This window comes from Ailuropoda melanoleuca, chromosome 14 (genome assembly GCF_002007445.2).
Source record: "Ailuropoda melanoleuca isolate Jingjing chromosome 14, ASM200744v2, whole genome shotgun sequence".
Classification (NCBI taxonomy): domain Eukaryota; kingdom Metazoa; phylum Chordata; class Mammalia; order Carnivora; family Ursidae; genus Ailuropoda; species Ailuropoda melanoleuca.
Window position 1 is genome coordinate 21,581,437 of NC_048231.1, and position 17,323 is coordinate 21,598,759.

The window sequence follows — 17,323 nt, forward strand, 5'->3', positions numbered from 1 at the left end:
CGTACTTTCACCAAAGAACAAAATCTTTATCTTTTCAGTTTTTTTCCTCTTTCATTCTTTTTATTTTTTGGTGTTCCAACCTTATTGTTTTATATATATATATAAATACATTTCCTTTTTTAATGCAATTTTGCAATATTTCAGTTTCAACTGAAATTTACAAGCTTTTGTGAACTGGACCTTATAGATGATGATGTCTTTGAGGTCAAAACAATCAGCATATAACTTTTAGAAAATATTCATTTCCATCATGGGAGTGCCTCTGTATTAATTTCTTATGCTTGATGGTTTTTATTAAATATTTCATTGCCACCCATCTATTTTCAACACTGAATGCTTCCATTTCCTTTGCATCAAATAACCACCTTAGTAGGTTTTTCTTTATTCACACTCCATTTTTTAATATCTATTCATTTACTCACATGACAATCATTCATGACAATTATTAATAGAGTGCCTAGTACATACCAGGCATCATACTAAGTCCTGGGACAGAGATGTTTAAGAAATAGTCCCTATCTCAAGTATTCACGCTCTAGTAGGGGATGCCAGATGAACAAACACAATTATGAGACAGTGTTAACTGAATTATGACAGAGGTAGAGAGCACCATGGGAATATAGGAAAGGGAACCAATTTATCTACTGGGTCCAGAGCTGGAAACCTCATGATACGACCTTGAAGAATTGCCCCTAACAGTTGATCAGTGATTACTGGACATGATTGTGATACATTTGGTGTGGTAGTATGGCTTTGGAATCAGGAAGATCTGTAAACAAATTCTGGCTGAGCCACTTTCTAAGAGGTTTCTCTCTGAGAGTCAGTTTCTTCATCTACACCGTGGGAGTGATGACTCTTGCCTCACATAATGTGGTTGAATAAGATAAAGATGCTCGTACCTTTTCTTTAAGTCTCTTCCCATGAAATTTGAGAGACCAAGAGCAGTGGAAGGACCAAATTCTGAAAAATCACACTTGGTAATACACAAATCCCTATCTAAGCTATTTACATGCCTAATCCTTTTGATTGTCACCACAATCTTATTAAGTACATATTATTATTTCTAGTACCCCTGATTCACAAGAATACAGGAGTTTAGAGGAGTTAAATGTTTTGCCTGAGGATGTGTTAAGTGAAGAATAGAGCAAGAGTTTGAACTCAGATCTGCATAGCACTGAAGCCCCAGTCTTTATCCATTCTTATACTCTTGCTCTCTGCCCTGCTAGGGTGAGTTGAAGTTGTTGAGTAAGGTAGACATTTGTCGCATGGATTTGGGTTTCTGGACAGAAGAGTAGGTTAGATATTAGATTATACATTCTATGGGGACATGTGGCAACTGTATTTTGCTAAACTGAACACCCAACACGCACAGGATTTAATACCCAGAAGGCACTTATATTTGTAAAAGTGAAGCCTAAGCTGATGTAACAAAAGACTCAAAACACAGATGTTTATTTTCTTCTCACATTACAATCCCCTGCAGGTAGGTTGGCCTGACAGCCATTCTCAGTAAGTAGGCTGGAGAAAGCAGACGTTCAGGTCAAAGATTTTCTTTAAAGCAAGTAATATCAGAGTTGCCCCTATCATTTCCATTCACTTCCTATCCGTGCAAACAAGTCACCACATCTCTGTAAGATGGGCTGGAAAATTTAGGTTCTTGTTGGACAGCGACTTGCTCAGGAAGGAGAGGAGATAGATTTGGGGACACTACCATCAATTTCCATTACAGTGCTCAATGAACACCTATTGAATGAGCAAATGAAGAAAATCAAAGCCTGTGAGTAAACATGGGCCCCAATGAGGCCAAGACAAAGATGTTAGCTTAATCCACAAGCTTACAGACCCATGTCAGTATGCCAATATGTCTTTCTAGCTAATTCTTGCCAAAACACATCTTTAGTCATAGCCACCTATTGTAAGTATCTCTTCTCTATAGTGTTTTCCTTTAATCTATGGCTGTCAACTTTTCTCTTGAATGTCAGAATGGGATCGAAGCCACAGAACAGTTTTTGTGAGCTCCATGGATTATGCTGCTTTCTTAAGGAAGATAAAGTGACAGGTTATACAGCACTTATCTGTATCACCTGTCAGGGACTCTTCATCCTGGGGCAGAGGAGAGGATCAGGAGTTTTAAGAGGAGAGGATCAGGAGTTTTAGCTGGTTATTTGTGATCCTCTTCAGGACTCCTGTGTTGGCATTAAGAGAGAGTATCTCTGACACTGGCGAAATGTGGTTTTAGTTCTAAAAGAAAGTGCTGGAAGTTTTCTACCTCTGGACTTCTAGACTCTGTCAGATCAATATCCTAGCTGGGAACTCCATCTCAGCAACTTCTTATGTTCTGTAATGTAACACTTTCTTTGTTTCATTTGAGAGTTTTTCTCACAGCCGCTCCAGGGGCATGCAATCGTATGACGCCCGACTGGTAGCAGATAATTCACCCCACACAGAGCGTGACCACTCTTGTCTGTTGCCTGAGGTATGGCAGATCCTTATTAATTTCACTGAGGCAACAGCAGAATTACAATAGACTTTGTGAATGTAGAAGAGAAAAAGCTACATTTTGGGGAAGTAGTCAGTGAGGCTGTATTCTTCCAGACTTACCAAGGTGGAACATTTTTCTCTCACTTGTAAGGTGAAAAAATAAAGAATAACTACTGAAAACTTATATCTCTTTAAGCTCTTTCATTCCTAAGAGCTTAAAGTGACTCTGAAGTCCTACATCTCATTTATTTGCACAACATCCCTGTGGAGTCAGAGGCTAGTTTTTCTTTTACTGTCCAGAGGGAAGGTAATGCCCTGAGAACTTAAGTGATTTGTATTCAAAGTAAAAAAGAGAGTCAAATTGTAAAGCCAATGTTTAAAATCAGGTGTTCTGACTCCTTAGCTAGGGGCTGCTCTAAGAGGACAGTATTTGGGGAAGAAATAGCTGAGAGAATTCAAGATATATGATAAAGACACATGTGTCATGTTATATCAAGGTTCAGATCTGGTAATGTTTCTTAGTTCGGAGATTTAAAAAAAAATTCTCCCAATGACTCGACAATATTTAATGATGTGAACTGTTCTCCCTCTCAAACCACAGGCACAGGGATCATGATTCTGTATTTCGTCTGGAATGATGCCCTGAAACCAGAGTTCCTAAATAGCATTAATGATTTCATATATTTCAGGAAGAATGGGGCACATTGGCCATGCACATAATTGATGTTCATTAAATTGTTGTAGAATAGAATAGTTGTTATAACAAATTGACAAGTAGATCTAGATTCACTTAATAGACTTGTAGGTTGGAGCAGGGTCTCTTTAACTCCTATGTTACTTTGTGCAAATTAGGAAAAGTGCTTTTCTTTCAGGTGGACATAGCCCTAAGACAGGGTGCATAGCTTGGTGAGCAGAACCCTGGCTGAATTTCAGCTTCATTTATCTATCCCCTCAACTGGATGCTCTTTGTGGCAATCTTGGGGTTGAATAACACCCTTCAGAGTCATTGGGCCCACTTCTCCCCATTCAGGAAGTATAACATCGTTCCTACCCTACCATAGAAATGAATCCATTTTTAAAGACTTCTTGGGAAGATATTTCCACAGCTCCATCAGTTACTCATAATACTATTCTGGAGTCCCTGAGGTTAGGATAAGGTTCATCTGCATATGAAGGGCGACATCCTAAGGGATTGGTCACAGAGAGGAAACTGACATTTACACATAATTCATCAGGAGGTCAGTCTTAGGTACTATGTAGCTGTCAGCACAGAAACGTCAGAGAGATCATGGGAATACCTGAGTTACAGTAGGGCCTTCTCATAGGTTCATCCTTCTAATGGAGGGATAATTTGTCTGCCTTGCCTTTATTACCAACTTTCAGGTGGGACCTGAATTAGTATGCTCAACCATAAAACAGATGGGAAAATAGGGGATTAAAAGACATTAAATACATTAAAAGTAGAACTTTAGCAGATCTCTTTGGTCTCAAATGAAATGCACTATATGATGGGCAGTGGTCTCCTCTCTGGAAAGAACAGCAACAATCAGGACTGCATAGATTATGAGCTTGTGGATTTAACAAGCTTCGCGGAAGGCCCACTTATAATGAGCTTTCCACTGGAAGTGGAGAACCTCAGAGGGAAGTGTTGGGATATAGATATATAGCCTGGCCAAACTTCAGACAGCCATTCAGAGGAGCAAGGCTTAAGTTGCCCTCAATCAGGACTTCAGGGATCTACAGGCCATGAAGATCGCAGGAAGCTCCAGAGTCCCCAGGATATAGCTAGTTCCTACAAAGGGAATGGGTTCCTACAGAAGCTCTCTTTCTTGAGCTCTCTTAATTTCGGTAAGAATATAATTGTTAACCCACGGTCACACTAATATTTGATGATGGGTGTATTTTAATTCACAGATGAAGAAAAGGAGGTAAACAGACTTATTCAAATGGCATTAACAAACTTTTAAAACTTCCGGTTTTGTCTTTTCTGCTAAACCTGATAATTTCTGAGCTTGAACAAAGAAGTCCATGGAATATGAATCAGTACTATTTTGCTGTGTGTTTACAAAGTGAATGCTGACCATGTGTATCAATTACTGTGTAAAGTTCTGTGTGGCCTGAATTTTATCCCCCTAAAATGGTGAAGACCTGACCTCCAATGTGACTGTATTTGGAGACAGGGCCTTCATGGAGGTCAAGTTAAATGAAGTTGTAAGGGTGAGTGTCCTTTAAGGACTGGTGTTCTTATAAGAAGAGGCCCTAAAGATCTCTCTCCTCATGCATGCATATGAAGAAAGGTCATGTTAGGACACAGTGAGAAAGCGGCCATCTGCAACCCAGCACGAGAGGCCTCACCAGAAACCAACTCTGATGGCGCTTGGATCTTGCACTTCTGCTCTTCAGTACTGTGAGAAAATAAATTTCAGTTGTTTAAGCCGCTCAGTCTGTGGCAGCCCTAGCTGACGAATACATAAAATCAGCTCAAAGAAGCTTCTTAATCAGGGAGATGGTACTATTTTGGAAATTCACTATAGTTATGAATGGTATAGGTTTTAGAGCCCAACTGTGTAACTTCAAATCCTGGATCTACCACTTATCACTTAAGCGATCCTGCGCAAGTTCTCAACTTTTCTGTGCATTATGCTTTTCCATCCACAACTATTGCTATTACCTCAGTCCTCAGTTGAAGACACTGAGGCTTAGGGAGACGGGTTCACTCAAGATCATCCTGGTATTAAATGGGGATGTATCCCTACTGGAACCAGATTATTTGCAGAAGCCAAGTCCTTAACTTTTATACTACATTGGTGCTGGCAAAGGACCATCAAACGAGAAATGCAGTTAAAATTTTTTCTAAGTAGACTAACAATTTTGAAATTTGCCTGCTTACATTGCAGGGCCAGGGCTATGGTGGGACTTATTCTACACCCCTTTATTTTGCTGAAATTGCCAGGGTTTGAATGCCTGGCAGAGAAGGGGTCTTTGATTATTTCTCTTCCTTCTCAACACTGTCCTGACTTGCTTTCGCTTGTCTCAGCCATCCTTGGAAATGTCCAAAATGCAGGATGAGTACATGCTTACCATAAAGTACACAGGGAAATCTGGCTCATAGAAAATGCGACCTAAGAAACAGTCAGTGGGCACACAGGCTCTGAGGATTCCAAGGTGACCTCAGGGCACTAGATTCATTCCATTTCTTCCATTGGGCAGTGAGACTTAGATGGGTTGTGACATGTTGAGGGATGCTGGTTTCTGTGAAGCTTCTTGTCCTCCGTGGCAAAACTGAATATTGGGAACAAGCAGGAAATCCCTGTCAGTTTTGTCTCCCGTGAACCGTTACTCTGCCCTACATGGTTGCACTTCTGCTGGCTCTGGCCTTGGTTCTCTGGTGCTGAAGCTGTGACAGCAGCTGTCCCACCTTGTGGGAAGCTACAGGCCACATAGCTGTTGAATATTTAGTATCTTCTTGACCTGAGACCCTCATGCATGCTAAATCCTCTGCAGTGTGGCCAGAGGGAGGGGAATTTAATTGCTTTGGCCAATGATAGACCATCTTCTCCCCTTTGCTTCTAAAGTTTTGCCAGACACCTTTTCTAACTCATTTGATCTTCCAAGATCCTTTCTCTGTACCCACTTGGTCCTTCAGTTACTGCTTCTCTCCATATTATGCCCTGTGTTTCCATCTCTTAACACTTAACAATAATTCTCCATTCTACTTCAAGGTCATTGAGGTTAAGCATCATGCATGCATGTGGCCTCAGATGCCATGTTAGGCTGGCCACTGGAGATATCTACCAGACACTACTTCTCTCTCTATACTGAATGAATGAACCAGTGAATGAATTAATGGATTATACTCAGTTGCTGTTTAGAGGACCTAGCAATATATGCTTCCATGTTACAGACTAATGGAAGATAAAGGATTGAAAAGATATTTACATGTATACACACGCTACTTTGAAACATGGCCAAAAGTCAGCATCTTCTCAGGCAAACTGGCAATACTTGATAACTGATAACTTTCAGATTTGTAGGTGCTGGAAGATGCTGAGACTATGGCTTAATTGATATTCTCTAGCTTCTTCAATTGTCAGAACTAAATGCTATTCTGAGAGGGAGCTCTGATATTCCCATGGTAACAGGGCTCCATTAAAGGCATGACCTCACAAAGCTGTCCTTGTGTGAGGACACCTGGGATTTTCAGGTATAGACAGAAATACCCTTAAAGGCAAATTATACATACATATTCTGTGTAATTATGTGCACATGCATAGATATGCCTAATTTAGCCACACCTTTCATTTGGTCCCATTTATCATTAGACTTTTAACGACTCAGATCTCAAGTGTGGATGTAGTGTGAGGTGCTTTCTCTTCTTAAAGAAGAGCTCATCTAAATTTTGTAATAAATATCTACCATTAATGTGGGGCTGCTCTTGGGCAGAAAAGAAAAAAAAAATCAAATCCTTTCCTTGTTTACTTACCATTACTTGTAACACAACTCAGGGAATATGGATTCTTAACACACCCTCTAAAATGGATAAATACATTGTCTTTATGCAAAATTATCCAACACCATGCCCCTGGCTGGCCATTCATGACTTAGGTCAGTTCCAGCAGTGTGCCTGAGGGAGTAGTTTAGAGCTATAAGAAAGGATTATACAGACAACCTGGGCAAGGTCACCTAGAGTGTCTTTTTTTACTTGGTTAAAAAATTAGTCAAAATGTTTAAACCGTTTGTTATTTTGTAGTTGCGTCTGAATACTTGGCACGATATCTGAAAAAGGAAGGTTTTTTGTTTTTTTTTTTTTTTTAAAGAAAAAAACGGAAGGGTCGGTGGATTTGAGAATGGTCTTGATTCCCTCATCATTGGTATCATCCCTTTGCTTCCTTACAGATTCCCTTCTTATCAGAGACAATGCTTTTAATGTGTCCATTTGCATCTTATACAATGCTGTCAGGAAAGGCACGAGGCAGACTGGATTAGCTCTGATGTGTAGGAAAGTATGACAAGGTGAAAGGCTAGCTATGAAGTTGGTTAGCTCATAAATAATACAAACTTGACGGGGTTTGTAAGAAGAAACTGGGAATAATTTGCATAGCCTGTGTTGTAGGAGCAAGTGTGTCTAAGTGTTTATGCTGGCTGAAGAGGTGCTTCCAGCCTGAGGATTTGCCAAGGTGGCTTTTCTCTAGGGGTGTTTTTAAAGGCTCTTGCTGCCCTTCCCTCCACCCAACCCCCCCACCCTTCCCCATAAATTCCTTGGAATTGTTAAAGATGTGAGGCTGAACAACGCCCAGCGGCTTTGCTTATGACAGTCACACGGAGTTCTGTTACATGAAAATCTAGTGCTGTCTTTCTAAATAATATCTATGTATGGTCTCTTCACTGACATTCACATTTTGGCTATGAAAAACAATTTGCTACATTTTCTCCATTTCAAATGAGTCCCTATCAGCGGTCTCCATGAGGATTTTCATGAGGGCTAGGTGCACAAAGTATCTGAGGATCAAAAATCGCTTTATGTCTGTTAAATCCCATACAATTGTAAGTAAATTTCTTTTTTTCCCCCAGTGGAAAAAAATGTTCATCTAGAAAATTAAGCTGGAAGGAAACTTAAAAAACATATAATCCCTTCACTTTTCAAACATGAAACGAAGCCAGAAGAAGAAACTAAGTCGTGCCACTAATTTGTGGCCAAACCGAAGGAGGAAACCAGGCATCCCAGTTACTAGTTTGTTGCTAACACAATGTACATTCAGTATATGTACATCTGTAATATCTGTATGTATATTCCTGCATCTTAGCAATAAACTACTCACATTTACCTCTGTATGTGTGTGTGTGTGTGTGTGTGTGTGTGTGTGTGTGTAGCTTGAATTCTAATTTTATCTAACCCCTATGACTCCAAATGTGGTCTGCAGACCTGAAGAATTGCCATCACCAGGAGCTTATTAGAGATGAAGAATCTCGGGTTCTCCCTGAAACCCCTGAATCACAGCCTGCCGTCTAATAGGATCCCCAGGTGATTCATATGCATTAAACTTGAGAAGCACTGTTCTAACAGTTCCTGGTTTTCTGTAATAATGAAGTACAGTGATTTCGAGTCCAGAGATAATCCAAGACATTCATTATATATGTTGATTTCTCATCTCTCTTTTCTCTCTTGCACTAAATTTTCCAGTCACTTCCAGCTGCTATAAGATAAAGTGATATTGAAACTGAACACTGCCTTGCCATGCCTTTGGTGGAAAGGGTTGCCTTCAGTTTCAATTTTGCTTTCCTCTCTTCAAATAGGAATTGTTAATATGTATCGCATGTTTATTCTGTGCCCCAAAGTGCACAAAGTGCCTTGCATCCATGATCTCTTTTAATCCATGCAAAGATGGCGTGCGGATGTAATGACCATAATCTCCATTTTTCAGAACAGGAGACTGAGGCTGAAAGAGACTGAGTGACAGGATGTCTCATTGGACTCAAACTGAGATTGAGCTCATTTCAGGGTGTGGGCGTTAAGCACAACATAACACTGCTTTTGCAATTCAAAGTTCTCATTTGCTCTTTCTTCCAAGCATCTACGCCTCTAGAAAATTAAATTATTTTACCAAGTAAAAACCAGAAGTCAAACGTAGTACAATGCCTAGTATATGGTGGGCACTTGAGAAATACTTGGTGGATATATGTATGAATGAATGAAAGAAAAGGCCCACATCTCCGTAATAAGAAAGTACTTGTCTCTCTGCGACACCAAGAGAAGGGACAGATGTCCAGAGGAAGGGATAGCTCCCATTTTAAGGCAGCTGATGTTCTTTGGGGTCCCTAATCCCGCTAACCCTCTTTCTGCTTTCCTTTACCTTTCTTTGACCTGCGTATCACTACAAATGCCTGGTGGTTTTTCTACATTTTCAGTTTTCATTCTTGTCCTCTTGTCTTAACAGTAGTCTGCCTGGGGGACTGAGGCCAAATCTAGTGACATCCTTGGAGGCCCTGAGCTACTGTTTCAGGGATTCCAAGAAAGTCCCATTAACCCTTAATCCTCTTCCATTTCTAGGGAATTGCAGAGCTAGAGCACCAAGCTTTAGGTTAAAATTCTGTGTTATTAGGCTTTTGTACGTTGTGTCAGTGAAAGATCAAGAACCAGTCCCTGAGGAGTAAAGAAAAATATAGGGATGCTGAATGCCTGGGACTCAGAGGGATGAGGGGGGAGGAAAAATGGAGGCTGATCCATCTGAAAGATAAGTGGCTTGTTACCCACTTTAAAGCAGCACTGGCTCTGAAGACACAAAGGGCAGTGGGGCCAGTGCAGGGCAGGACCCCTCTACCCGGAACACTGGCCTTGACTTCGGTGCTGCACCCCTGTTCTGATTTGGTACAAGGAGACGAGAGTAACACCCTGAAGCAATGCAGTTAGGGTGTTTAGCTATTTATTTCCTTTTGTTTGGGAGGTTTAAGAAAAGGATTCTCAATTGGTGAAGTGGCAAACTGGCCTCTGTGCAGACAGGTTCAAAAGGGCCAAGGAAGGAGAGTACAGCTCAGATCTGCTTGGATGGTTTGGTCCATGGTCTCCTCCCTGGCTTGGGCTCTTCATTCTGGTCAGTGGTGCTCTTGACTTTGGGGACAACTCCCCCCCCCCCCAACATGCTGCTCCCCTGCACCAGCTGACCCCCAGACCTTCAACGGCTCTGCATTAGGTAAGTCCCCAACACAGATGACCCCCTGCAGGATGGGAAAGCCATAGGCACACCTAGCTTAAAGAGTGTTGTGGGATTTTCCAGAGGACACTTTTCAAACCTCTAAGCTGCCAGGAGTGATCTGAATGTCATCCACTATTTTACTATTTTTATTTGGTAAATGATTAATATATTAAAAAGAGTTGTTGCCCCATATGCATTCATTGATTATATATGTGTGTGTGTGTGTGTGTGTGTGTGTGTGTTTGATTTAGTTTCTAGGGTAGAAAAACATCTTTGTGACAAATTTATGGTCCTTCAGCTAGGAATAGATGAGAAATTGATTTAAGTTTCTTCATTCATTCAACCCAGATACGTGGAGCATCAGCCACATGCGGACTTTGTGCAGGAGTTGGAGATAAAGAAACAAAATGCAGCCTCCGCTTTTAAGGAATTCCTAGTGTAGTGAACAAGAGGTAGGTATGCAAACAGGTAATTGTAATACAATGTCACAAATGATAGAGCGGGGGTGGCAATGGAGTATTATGGGAATTCGGAGCAGGGAGGGGCAGGCTCTGTTTGGGAAATCAGCTGGTTTTATGGGAAACATGCTGTCTGCAGATGGTGAAGTTGTAATACTTAATTTCCACATTATATCTCCAACCTTGAGATGACATTTGATTGTTTAAGGGCTCAGCCACAAATCTTCCCTTGATCTGTGGTCCCTCTGTAACTCAGGGAACAATTACAATCAGCTGGAATGCATCAAGGCAAATAGGGTAGGGTTCAAAGTAAAAGTCACTCTTTGCTGACATGGGTCGGCTCCTGGCAGCTGCAGAGAGCACTAAATTTTATAGTTTTTCTGATTAAGGCTTTCCGCAGCTGCTCCTTCAGTAGAACAGGTAAGCAAAGCAAACAAGCTAGCAAGCAACGTTACAGATCCTGTATTTCAGTCTTCCCTGCTTCTGGCATACTTAGCAGGATGTCGTCTCCCTGGTGCACAAGGAAAATAAAATCGCTTGCATGAGGCCCTGTACAGCGAAGAAGGGGGGAAGCGGGAAGGAATTCAATCTTTGGCTTAGAGAAATCTAATTCTCTCAAGGTATATTGAAGTCCGCAAAGCAGTTATCTTTCTGAGCAGCTAGATACCACCTGGAAATGTAGCTCCTAATAGCCTTGGTGAGATTAAGTGAAGTTTCTGTGATTGTGGTCCTTACACGCAGGTCATGTAGGGTTTGATGCCCTCCCCCCTAGTCAGCCTGCCCCAACAGTCCCTTTCACACTCCTCCTTTGCCCTGTGCTTTTCACCTCTTCCGGGCTGCCCCCAAGCCACTGGCATCTCTACAGGAGGGAGGAGGAGGGAGGGGCTTGACAGCTTAGAAGGATTCGTTTAATAGTAATTGATGGAAGCAGCCCAAGAAGGCCACCATTCTATTATTCTTGCAGCAAGAAAGGTTATCAGGGCTTGACAGAACCACACTCTCTTGCTGAAGTATTTTGTGACTGAGGGGACTTGGTGTTTACTGGACTTGCGAGGGAATTGGGAGACAAGTTGAAAGGGAAATTAATTTGAACTGTAATTGATATCAGGTCAGTCATAGGACTGTGGGAGGGAGTAGAGTCATGGGGTGGATTTTGCATGGGGTAGGCAATACTGCTCCAAAGTTGGCACTAGGTCCCTTTGTTGTAAGAAGTGTAATTTGTGAACAAGGGGTCAATTTGTGGGTCTGGTGGGTCTGGTTTGATTATAATGGATGTAGCAGATTTTCAAATGGAAATATGGGTTGGTAAACATGTAAACAGATTTGGTATCACTTCATCTAATATTCTTCGCATGTAACTGTTAATCTCTGAAGCAATTCAGGATCATAAGACAAAAGCTATTTCTGCAAACACTGCCTGAAATTATCCTTTGGATTTTTATTTCAGTTCAATGTTTCTTCTTTCTTTTTTTCTTCCCTCCTTCTTTCCCTTTCTCCTTCAGTCCTTCCTTCTCTCTCTTTTATTCTTGTCCTCTTGTGACTTCAGTAGCATTTTCCTACAGAAGTAGAGGGTCCTTCTAAGGATACCCCTAAAAGCCCTTCCCACAACTCAGGCTAAGAAGTGACTTTCCTGAAAAACAAGACTCCCAGATTCCCAAGGAGGGTAGTTTTTTTCTTTTCTGGTCGTTTGCAAAACAGACATACATTTATTATTGCCTAATGATTCCTGTAATTGTCAATGACATAAACCAACTCAAATTGACTTAAGGAAGACAAAGGAGAAAGATTTGTCTTGTAGAAATAGGAAGTTCAAGGGTCACTTTGGAGTTGCCTGTTAGATTCAGGATCTCAAAGTTGTCAGCTCCCCACCTCTGCCCCCATCTCTAGACTCAATTTCTCCTTGTGTCCCTCATAGTGATGGGCTGATGGTGGCTCTAAGCTCATTGCCTACAGCATTAGAGTCAAAAAGAAGTTCTTCTTTCCCAAATTGTATATAAGATTTTCTTGGGAGGAAAATTGATAGTCTCTGTCTTGGTAAATGTCTACTGTGGTTTAAGGAATGGGGGACAGTCATAGGTCAGGTCCTGTGTCCATTTGTACAGCTTCTGTGGGTAAGTGAAGCACTGTGGCTGACAATTTTGCTGGACAGCATGGAGTAGGAAAGGGACGGTTTTCAAAAAGAAAGAGGGGTGCTGAATAGACAAATATATCAGATATCTACTATGGTGTTGTCCTGGTTCTTTCTCTTTCAGGTGGCTAGAGTTCTGGGAGAAGATAATTTTCTCTCGGTAGGAATATAGTTTGATTCTTCTCTTTAGGTATTTTAAGTCCTGTAAATAATCTGACCTCAACTTACATTTTCAGCTTTATTTTCTATTGTTCCCAGAGTCATATCTAGGCTCTAGGGAGACATGACCACTCACTGTTCTCCTAATATTTTTTTCTCCAGGGTTTTGTATTGAGGGCCCTTGGTCATCAGAATTGGGATAAACTAATCATTCACAAATTTAAAAGAATATTTTAAAAAATTTTTTTCTCTTTTTTTCCAAATTTGATCTAAGGGTCAGGTTTATTTTTTCTTCAGGATGCAATGCCCCGAATGGCATTTGAGTAATATCTTTTTTATCTGGTTCTGTCATTGCTATTTCAGCACTTAAGAACCACTGTGTTACGTTCTGCATTGTGCTTGTCGACATTTTTATAGCCCTCTAATTAAATTTTTTCATTCTTCATTTGAAAATTATTTTTATCTCTCTTTTTCTTCTTAAATGTAAATATCCTGGACAATAGCAAAAAAAAAAAAAAGGGACAAAGGCTTCAATTAATATGTAGTCAGAGGATAATTGCCATAGAAATAGTGACTATGGATGTCTAAGAAGAAAATCAGGCCCTGGATGAGAAAAGCCCTAAAGCGGCTCTAGTATTTTGGTTAATGATGCCTTTGTTCATTTCTGTGTGTGGATTGTCATTGTGACAAAGCAGCAAAAGAAATAGGAATGAATATTAGAGAAGATACTGCAAAATTAGGCTCCAGAGGAGCTCCTTTGAAACTGTGCTTGTTTTGAATTTTTTAAGGATTCTGAAACTGGAAGTATCTTAATTGTCTGTCTCTTATTCCTAGATCTTCAAGGAACACCAAAGTGTAGAGGTGGGAAAATGTCCTTGTAATTTTGCCGTATTAATTAATGCATTACTTTTGTTTCTAATACCTCTTTCTCTCATTTCCCATGCTGCGTTCTTCAACCCTTCAAGACTTAACTCATGGTTAACTGTCTCACTGAAGCTATCTCTGAGAGCCTCAGCTGGAATTACTATCTGCCATTCTCTAAAACAGTGGTTCTCAGTGTAGTTACCAGACCAACAACAGCGACAATACCTGGGCTCTTACTGGAGATACACATTCTCCTCCACAACCTACTGATTAAGGAACTCTGGAGGTGAGGCTTAGCAACCTGGGGGTTCACAAGCACTCTGGGTTATTAAATGATACAGTTTGAATACCACAACTCTAAAACTGAACTTTCTGTTTCATATTTACATGGAGAGTGTGTAACATCTGCTCCACTAGATAACGTGCCCTGGGGAGGATGTCTGTGTCATTTTTGATTTTTAGGCCCCAATAAAAGGTAAAAGACATTGAAACATGAAAGTCTGTAGATGACTAGGCATAATAGGACAAAAAGCTTACATAAGAAAGAGAGCGGGAAACAGAACCTTATCCAGTTTCTCAATTTTCCAATTTGCCTCCTGCTTTGATTGAATGGACCGGATAATTACTAAATCCCTATTTCACTTTATGTCCAAATCCCTATTTTGCTTTATGTAGTGTCTGTCTGAACACAGAACAGACGTGCTCTCCTGCTATAGTCACTAGATATGTGTTCATTGATGGTGATCTGCTTCCCTTTTTGCAACCCAGCAATTGTAATACTATTGCTTAGGGCTTTTGTGGAGTCTGCTGGTCAAGTTTAAGTAAAGGGCAAATCCACTTTAAATATATAGAACAGTCTATTAAACATTTTTTTTTGTTCTTCAGAAGACACTGTTCCATCCCATCAAAACAGACTCTCCCTCACTTCAGGTGTTGCCTGTGAGGCTGCTGAGCTCTCTGGGTGTCTAACCTTGCCCTCTTGTCATCAGCTATTAAAACTGCTAAAACAGAAGAATGCTTAACCACTCCAGCTGTTAAAACATTAGTACATGCTTTGGTGAGCTCAAATTTAAATGCTTTGAATGGCCCTTTAGGGGATCTTTTTTTTTTTAACTTAGAGTTCAGTCAAAATTCAGCAATAGTTTTAACATCTTCAGTCCCTGGATGTGCTCATATTTCTCCATTTCCCCCCTAAATGGTCCAGTTAGCCACTAGTTTGAGGATTAATTTTTAAGCTGTTAGTTTTGTATTTAGAATTCACCAAACTTTAATGACTTTTTGGCTTTGCCTTCTGTTTTTCACTCCAAGCCTTCCCAGATTTTTTTTTTTTTAAATCTGAAATTCCAAATGATTCTTCCAGGATGAATCAGGACAGGATTAGTGAAAAGGGAATCTGAGGGAGCCCTTTTCATCTTACCTGCCTACTAGATCTAGGGCGCAACAACCAACCCACATCCTGTCTCTGTTTCCTGATCCTTACATCAATCCTTTTCTCTTTTTTAACTTCTTTTGCACTCATATTCCATGTTACACACATGCCGACTTCTTATACACTCTACTAAATTTTATAGGATTTTCCTTTAAACTCTCTGGTTTGCTCATTCTTTCATATATTCCCAATCCATCTAGACTTTCCTTAAGAAATGCATTCAATGTTCCTAAGTTTTATAACTCAATCCATTACCTTTCTATAGAACTCCAGATTTCTGTTCTACCTGTATTCAACTTGGTTGTCTAAGGTCCTGCTACTCAAAGCATGAGTCTGGGAAGGCCAAGGGAGCTGGAGCCAACAGAAGGAAAGAACCATCTGAAGACCTCCATCAAACCTTTCTCTGAGTGTTGATCAGTGCCTGCATGAGGAACTACTGAGACTGGGGAAAAAAAACATACAAAATGATTAGAGAGAAATGCTCAGAACTGACAAAGGGCCTTGGAGGAAATGGAAAAGTATTTGTCAAAGGGTGTAGACTTCCAGTTATAAGATCCACAAGTTCTGGGGATGTAGTGTATAGCATGGTATATAGCTAATAGTACTGTGTTCTATACTTGAAAGTTCCTAAGAGAGTAGATCCTAAATATTCTCACCATAAAGGACAAATGGTAATTAGAAATTAGCATGATGCTTACAGAAAAAATTGAAAAGTTGATTGTCTTCAAAATTAAGACAATCTGCAAAATTCAAATGAACCATAGACTGGGAGAAAATATCAGCAAGTCACATATAGAATGAAAGACTTCTATCCATAATATATAAAAATTCTCAAAATTCAGCGGTAAGAAAAGGAACAACTTTTTTTTTTTTAATGGGAAAGATGCATAGACACTTTACAAAAAAATATATGGATAGCAAATAAGCATGTAAAAAGATGCTCAACACTATGAGCTATTTGAGAAGTGCCAATTAAAACCACAATGAGGGGCATCTGGGTGGCTCAGTTGGTTAAGTATCCAACTCTTGGTTTTGGCTCAAGTCATGATCTCTTGGGTCATGATCACATGGGTCGTGAGCTGGAGCCCCACCTCAGGCTCTGTGCTCAGCAGGGAGTCTGCTTGAGATTCTCTCCTTTTGCTCCTCCTCCCACTCATGTGTGCACTCTCTGTCTTCTAAATAAATCGATAAATCTTAAAAAAAGAAACCCACAATGAGATACCACTACAAACCTATTAGAATGTCCAGAATGAGGGAGAATGAAGATATCGAGTTTTGGTAAGATGTGAATCAAATGGAACTTTTATACACAGCGTAAAATGGTACAACCAGTTTGGAAAACAGTTTGACAGTACACCTACCAAATGACCTTGGCATTCCACTCCCAGGTACTTACCCAAGGGCAGTGAAAACATGTTTATATGAAGTCTAGGACATCAACGTTCATAGCAGCTTTATTTATAATAGCTCCAAACCTGGAACAACCTATCTGCTTATCAAGAGGGGAATGGATAAACAAAATGTTGTACAGAGATTCAGTAGTACTCCCCTTATCAAAGGCTTCATTTTCTGCGGTTTCAGTTACTGTGGTCAACCATGGTCCAGAAGTCCATCTGACGTATCATCAGAGGATGGGTAGATAGCCTAAAGCTATCACAATGCCTACATCACTCACCTCACTTCTACTCATCATGTAGACATTTTATCATCTCACATCATCACAAGTAGGGTGAGGACAGTATGAGATATGTTGAGAGAGAGAAAGACAACATTCACCTAACTTTTATTATAATATATTATTATAATTGTTCTATTTGATTATTAGTTATTCTTATTAATCTCTTACTGTGTGTAATTTATAAACTAAACTTTATTGTCAGTACATATGTATAGGAAAAACCATAATATACACACAGACACACACACAGACACACACAGACACACACATACATACAGGGTTTAGTATTATCGCAGTTTCAGGCATCCAGTGGAATGCTTGGGACATATGCTCCATGGATAGGGGCCATAATGTGTAGTGGAATGCTATTCAACATTGAAAATAAATGGACTATTTATATATGCAACATGTGAGTAGATGTTCAGAAAAGGGTTA

General features: G+C 40.2%; 1 long non-coding RNA gene across 1 annotated transcript in view; it reads left to right on the forward strand.

Annotated features, from left to right (window-relative positions):
• The window catches only part of LOC117796122, a 54,599-nt gene extending 37,623 nt beyond the window's left edge, over positions 1-16,976 (forward strand). Inside the window, exons 3-5 of the long non-coding RNA XR_004620495.1 lie at positions 10,521-10,624; positions 13,883-14,067; positions 15,476-16,976. This is a non-coding gene — a long non-coding RNA (uncharacterized LOC117796122). The remainder of the gene's footprint in view (positions 1-10,520; positions 10,625-13,882; positions 14,068-15,475) is intronic.
• Positions 16,977-17,323: the final 347 nt, after the last annotated feature.